The sequence below is a fragment of the Bicyclus anynana genome, chromosome 1 (genome assembly GCF_947172395.1).
Source record: "Bicyclus anynana chromosome 1, ilBicAnyn1.1, whole genome shotgun sequence".
Classification (NCBI taxonomy): Eukaryota; Metazoa; Arthropoda; class Insecta; order Lepidoptera; family Nymphalidae; genus Bicyclus; species Bicyclus anynana.
The window spans coordinates 5793270-5801299 of NC_069083.1; positions in this window are offsets into that span (position 1 = coordinate 5793270).

The window sequence follows — 8030 nt, forward strand, 5'->3', positions numbered from 1 at the left end:
CTAGGAGCAATGGGATTTTTAATGTAAACCTGTTGCTCAGGGGAGTACTCTACTTCTATTTCGCGATTACTATTGCGCTTATTAGTCATATCTGCTCGTTGTGAGGTACATGATTCATGAATTAAGTTATAGACTTTAGTCATTTTATATTTATGATCTGTCATGTATTGCTGTAAAAGATGAGATGAAAGGTCAATATCAAATGGATCTCGTGGGTCAAAGTGACCAGTAATAATTTCTATTGGCTTACACTTAGTAAAACTGTGTATAGAATTATTATATGCTAGAAGTGCGTAGGGTATGAGGTTAGTAGTTGCTTCGCTCTTATGTTCAAGTTTTAGTATGCGTAAATGTTCTAGTAAAGTTGAATGAAATCTCTCAACGATACCGTTTTCGTTAGGTGTGTGAGGTGCCACTCTATGATGCTGAATTTTATGAAACTTAATAAATTCTGTTAAAAGTTGATTTACAAATTCGGGTCCGTTGTCAGTCACTATAGTGATAGGTAACGAATGATGTGTGCAATAGATAAGAAATGCTTGAATAACGCTAACAGCTGTTCCATCGCGTAAGTAATACGCTTGAGCATATTTTGAAAACGCGTCTACTATGGTTAAGAATTTATCACCCTGTATAGTTAGTATATCCATGTGAATTAACTCAAATGGTTTACCGGGTGGTGGTACGATTCGAAATTGTTGTTTTATGGGATTTCGATCATACTTTGCCTGTCCACAGATAGTACAACCACTGATAAATTTAGTGATATGCTCTCTCATTTTAGGCCAGTAGTATCTACGTGACAAGGCTAGAAAACACTCGTTAATACCGCGATGGTTAGTTTTACCATCATGATGCTTGTTAATAATCTCCTGTTGTTTAAGGTATTCTGGAACATTTTCTAACTCTTTCCTTACAAGAACCAAGTTCATGGCTGAACTTTTAAAGTTATTTTGTATGATAGCCGTTATTCTAGTCATAGCGTCAGAGGGATTGATGAGTAAACCTGTCTTTATCTTAGGATGTACATATTCTCTAATCGCATTAATAACGTCTTGCTCTAAGCTAGATTCGGATAACTGAATAGATGTTTTAGTATGTGTATCAAAAGGCTTACTAACTACAGTCTTACCTTTGATATCACCCACGATATTAAAGATAATCTGCTTAGTGAACTTATTTAATGGTTCCTCTGAGATTGGTACTTCCAAGATGGGGTTTTCCGCATCAGTATGAACTGTGATGGTTCTAGAATCATCAGTGCCTTCAGAAGCCGTAAGGGTTCTGGAGTCATCTGACCTTATGGAAGGGTTTACAGCTATTGAACTAATTTCTTCGACATTTAACTGAATTCGAGATAGAGCATCAGCGTTTGTGTTATATTTGCCCTGTTTATAGACAACTTCGAAGTCGTATTCAGTTAATTTCAAACGCCATCTTGTAAGTCTCGAATTTGGCTCTTTTAAACTCATCACCCATTGCAAGGGTTTATGATCTGTTAATATTTTAAATTTCCGACCAAATAAATAGGGTCTGAAATACTTGGTAGCCCATACGATGGCAAGAAGCTCTTTTTCTATTGTGCTGTAATTCAGCTCGCTAGAGTTCAGAGTTCTCGAGGCATAAGCGATAGGTTTATCTGAGCCAATAGTACCTTGGGATAACACAGCTCCAATAGCAACATTGGATGCATCAGTTGTTAAAATAAATTCCCTTGTAAAGTCTGGGTATTGAAGAATCGGGTCATTGGTCAAAAGTGTCTTGCAATGTTCAAAACACTTGACGTAGTTTTGGTCTAAGGTTATTTTAGAACCCTTTTTAAGGCATTGAGTTAGCGGTTTCGTAATACGTGCGAAATCGGGAATGAACTTTCTGTAATACCCTAAGAGACCTAAAAAGCGTTTTATTTCGGTAGGTGTTTTAGGAATAGGGTATTCCTTAATAGCCTTAATTTTATTAGGATTTGGCTTTACCCCGTCTCTGCATATGACGTGTCCTAGGAAATCGGTTTCCAACTTTAAGAATTCAGATTTATCCATCTGTATTTTAAAATTGGATTCGCGTAATCTATTAAATACTTTTTCGAGATTAACCATCATCTCTTGTAGTGACGTGCTAAAAACTATGATATCATCTAAGTAAACTAGGCAGATATTATTCTGCAGATCTCTTAGCACATTATCCATGACCCTTTGAAAGGTGGATGGGGAGTTTTTTAGCCCCATTGGCATTCTAAGGTACTCATAGTGTCCATTTTCAACATTAAATCCTGTTTTCGGGATGTCAGAGGGGTCCATTTCGATTTGATGAAACCCACTTGCTAAATCTAAAGTGGTAAAATACTGACATTTACCTAATTTATCTAATACGTCCGTTATGTTTGGGATCGGATATTTATCGTCAATAGTTTTTTCGTTAAGCTTCCTAAAATCTACAACTATTCGCCATTTAGTTTTACCAGACGCGTCTGCCTTTTTGGGCACGACCCAGATAGGCGAACTCCATGCAGAATCGGATGGTCGAATAATATTCTGTTCTAGCATTTTTGCAATTTGTTCCTGTATTTCCTGTCGGTGGACATAAGGATAACGATAACTTTTGGTATATACAGGGACTTCATCCGTCGTTTTAATACGATGTTTTATCTTGTTGGTGAATGTTAATGGTTCACCATCTATGTAAAATATATCTGCATAACGTGAACACAATGCCTGAAGGTTAGCAAGTTCCTCAGGATTCAGATGGTCTGTTCTAAGCTTAGATAAAACTTCGGATACGCGCTCAGGAGAGTTTTGTACATAATTGCTCTCAATGTTAAAAAATTCACCTTCAATCGGTCTATCCATAGAAAATATTATGTCATTATCAGAATTATTATGTACTTCGACCCAACCACGATTATTCTCTACCGCGGTTACGCAATCGGTAATAGTGCAGTTACACATTATTTCATCTTGTACTAAGACATCTCCATCTTGGATATTAATAGGTAATTTCATTAACTTAGACGATTTAGCAGGAATTATGTCTTCGTACAAGTTAACGTTACGAGAATCGTAAATGTGTAAAGGTATTTTTGCGTTTCTCGTTGTTAGTACTTTATTTTTAAGGTCTATGTTAGAATCCCAAGCAGTTAGTAAATCTAAACCTAGTAACCCATCGAAGTACTTATGAAAATCGTACACGAATAAAGTCATGTCGCCTTGTTCCTTGTATTCGTTAAAACAAGGTAACGTGATAGAATGATTATGTGAACTCGTAAAATTTGAATTTGTTACTTCGAATGGTTCATAGTTTAAAGGCCAATTATAGAAATAAGTTTGGACAGCTTGCGGGCTTATAAAGGATTGATTTGCACCCGTATCGATCAATATTTTAAGAGGTGGATCTTTTATCTGAACATACATAAGCTGTCTTTGCGTTTGCAAATTTATTTCTATTTTTGCTTGTCTGTATTGGGACGCTTCTGAAAATCCTCCTGTGTAGAAGAAGGGTCCTCTACTTCCTCTACTGTCATGCTATCAGTGTACTCACAATCGGCTTCATAGTATTCAGGGTATTGCTCGCATGTATAGTAATAAGGTTCGTATTCGAGATAGGCATTATCATAATCATACAAATAACCTAGCTCGTTGAGATTTACATCGCGAGATTTGAAATAGTTAGACGGCGGCGGGTTGCCATGCTGTCTCCAATCGTGTCCAGTCATCGGCATTTGTCTCTGGACAAAAGGTGTTACACCACTCATAGGACGCGGGGAGTTATAATTGAATGTCTGATGTTGAGGTCTTGGAGGCATTCTGAACACATTACTTCCCGGTTTATAATTAGGTGGGGGTGCACGGAACATTTGTTGCGTACGTGTTGTACCCCTTGGTGGTAGTACCAGGCTCGGGCCAGGTCTCCAGCCTTGCGAACCTTGGCTCGTCATGCCATGCTGACGTGATGGTCCAGGCATGTTATTATAACCCGGTGTCATTGGAGGGTTAAAAGATTTTACTGGTGGAATATTGTTAAAATGATTAAAAGGAAGTCTAAAATTCATAGTAGGTGGTGGTAATTGTCTGTCTGTCAAGTCTTTCATATGCGGTCCACCGTCATTGCGTTGTTGAATATAGAGGGTGTTCAATTCCTCCTGTACGAATTGAAGTGCTTTTTCCATAGAATTAGGTCGCATACAACGAATCCTAGATCCTAGTGGGTCTTTTAGTCCTCGTAGGAAGGCTTGTAGCGTCAACTTGGAATATAATACCCTTTTCGCCTCGACTGTAGTTGGTATGGTTTCATGCAGACTAATAAAAGTAATTATTGTACTGAACAAGTCTTGGCATCTTTCATAGAACTCTTGGGGACTACTATTGCCTTGACACTGAAGGGATAAATCATTATAAAGTGCGGTCTCATCGCGTTGATCAGCAAAATTATTAATTAGTGCATTTCGGATACCGTGCCAGTTATCAGGAACGCCATAGGAGTTTATAAGCCTAGCAGCCGGTCCTGTTACTTTATTAAGGATGCCGTTAAATAGTGCCAAATTGGATAAATCGTTACCAGGCTCCGATTTAAAATGCGTTAATACTAATTGATCACATAGATTGATAAATCGCGTCAGGACATGTGGATTACCATCAAATTCGGGCACTAATCTAAGCGACTTGAAAATAGTATCTGTATCGTTCGACATGTCTATATTTCTATTCTCGTCTATTGTACTATTCCTACTATTCCTATTTCTAACCCTAGTACGTTGTTTCCGTGAATGGAAAATCTTGTAAAACTAAAAATAATTATTAAATTTTAATTAATTAAAAATCGATAATTAAACGCGGAATTAATAAAGGATAGGAAATACTAAAAATAAGGATGGCAAATACTTTAAAGATTCAAAGTACTTACATTTGGTTTTTCTCTGATGAATCTATGTCCGGATTCTTCTCGGCTAACCACGATGTAGATTCGATGATCGCCGGGTCAGGTACCTCAGTTCCCTAATTCCCTAAGCGATCCTACCGACTGCGCCAAAAATGTATGGTCGCACCGAGAATTTCAAAGAAAACCCAAATTTGACTTATGATTAGATTTAATATTAGAAACTACAGCTAAGTTACAAGTAAGTGCCTGTTTACTCCAAAGTTGGGAGTAAAAGTGTTAAAATAATTATTACATATTGTGAAAGAGTAGGTGACGCTCATACAAAGGAATGCGGCCGAACAATGGGTGCAATCTTGCACTTTTGGCAAGGGCTGCCTCACGTACTCGCTGCAGGGTTGCCTCGCGTAACAAGGTAGGTATCGAATTCCAATATTTACAAAGCTTTGCTTAGAATATTATTATTTAGCTATTAGCATCCTTCAATAAAAATTAACTACCTACTTACCTACTGCAATAGCGTTTTACCCTCATTCAAAGTGAAAGGGTTGTTCACCCTCCAAGCATTATTGTGAGGATATTAGCCGACGTAATAAAGCCGATATTAATTAACTTTATTTATTTAATACCGCCGTAACTTGAGTTTGTCATGTAGGTACGTATACCTAGGTTTATCTACTTTGAAATATTAATATTTCATAGACTAAGTAATAGGCATTTCTGCGTGGTTTTTAATAAAGGACGCTTCAGGATTCTGTTTGTTTTTATGTGCCGTTATTGTTCTTCGGATTTCATTATTTATTAATTGTGATTCAAGAGATAGGAGGGTTACTACGAGTACATACATGATACGCAATGAATCTAAGGGGTTGAAAGTTCACTAAAAGAAAATTTCGTTATTTGAAATCACAGACTGACATTTCAATTTTATTTATACTAGATAGTTAAATAGGTAGGTTTTTTTTTATTAATACCTATTGATTTTAATTATGCTTCGATCGAAAATCGATATATGACAAACATGCCAATAAAAAAAAAGCTGCAGGTATAAACCTATAAAATCCAATATACATAATTGTCACGAAAAGTAGAATTGAGAAAGTAGGCAGGTTGTTTAGGACCTTCTCTACTAACTTTATTTTATTTTCTTGGCGTCTTTAATCCTAGTTAGGAGTTTTCACATAAAGGAAAATAAAAGTTTTTCGTAAGTAATAAAATTAACTGATAGGTATCGTAATAAAACGTTCTGTCACTGAAAAAGTTTTAAAAAACCATTAAATTTAACGACAGAAACTTTTATGAGAAAACAGAAATAGGGGAGTGAGAAAAATATTCTTAATCAAGAAATGCTAATGTCACCAAATTTTTAATTTCGATTCAAATGGAAATAATTATAAGTACTTCACATTTTTTTTTATTCTTTAAAAGTTAGTCCTTGACTACAATCTCACCTGGTGGCAAGTGATGATGAAGTCTAAAATATAAGCGGGCTAACTTGTTAGGAGGAGGATGAAAATCCACACACCTTTCGGTTTCTACACGACATCGTACCGGAACGTTAAATCACTTGGCGGTACGTCTTTGCCGGTAGGGTGGTAACTAGCCACGGCCAAAGCCTCCCGCCAGCCAGACCTAGACCAATTAAGAAAACCTCAATAGTCCAGCCTGGAAATGAACCCAGGACCTCCGTCTTGTAAGTCCACTGCGCATACCACTGCGCCACGGAGGCCGTCGAAATTTTAGAAAGTTTACAATAATTATGCCCACTGTAGTAGCTTTTATTTTAGTACTAGCATAAGGCACTACAAGCATAAGGATTTTTTTATTAATAATTTATTAACTGGTAATGTCAACTTAATGTTTTATATCTTTCGAAAGAAAATCGAATCGTTGTGGCTGTTTTTTCACCGCGGCAATCACTCATTTCCAATAGTACCAGCAGGCTTATTATGTAATTTGGTGTATTTGAAGGCAGAAATACTAGTAAACATAGCGGTACTTATTCAGCTCAGACCAATTATAGAAGGACCTGTATCGCACTCATAGTCACGAACAAAATTGTCTGTCATTTTCTGAAGAAAACGAGCTTAGATTTGGTCCTTATACTAAACTAGAAGTTTTTGCCCGTTTTTTTACACAATTCAATTACACAAAAAGGTATTTTTACTGAGCTCTTTAACCGACGAACACGATTACAACTATTTAACATCGATACTATAGAGACAGTTTTAATAATCGCATTAGATCGTTGATCATATACTTTGACAGAAAAGTAACGTCTAGCGAGGCAGGTCCTATACAATAATTGGTCTGAGTTATTCAGGGTAAGACATTGAAAATATTTATTATGTTACGAGGGCTGTAAAACTCCGTATTACAACTTTTTCCCATGAGCAGGAGACGTTACGCGTTACCGTTACGCGTTGGCGCATTAATGCCCCATAGAATTTAATGCAAGCTTGCATGCCGGCCACTCGCGTCCGTAACGAGCCTTGGCAAAGATTATATAACAATTAAACGTCTTAATGAAAACTTCTAAGTGTTTTTTTTAATACAAGTTAGTAATATTGTGTTGCTTAGAGTAGGGTTGTTTGGAAAATAAAGCTTTTTTTTAATGTTTTCTTATATTTATGTTGGTATGATCTACTATCTACAAAACGCTAACTAAACGCATGCAAATGGAAGCAATAGAGTTTGGCTAGGAATTAGGTAATTAGTTAAAATCTAAATAATTATTTTAAATAGGTACTTCGTATTAGTCACAAACAAAAAGTAGGTAGTTACGAATAGCATCAAATTACCTCATTTTCATACTTTAACCGCAAATGCAGGACCATGCCTCTCTGAGCTCCGAGGTGGGTTGAAGCTTCGTATCATAGCATGGCTTAGACCCATTGGGCTGACTCAATACGAGATGTTAAAATCTTTAACGTTCTTTACGAGACGTTAATAATAACAATCGGGACCGCTCGACTAAATTTTTGGTGTTCGTTCGTAAACGTTTAGCAGCTAAATTTTACGCTACTCGACTAAGCCGCTAAAGTAGTTCGAACTAGGCTTTCAGTTGGCTATCCTCTCTCTCTCTCCTGAGCACGGCGGTATAGCTCCCCCAAGTTACCAGCTATGGGCTGAGAATTTCACCTAATAATTATAATAATAAT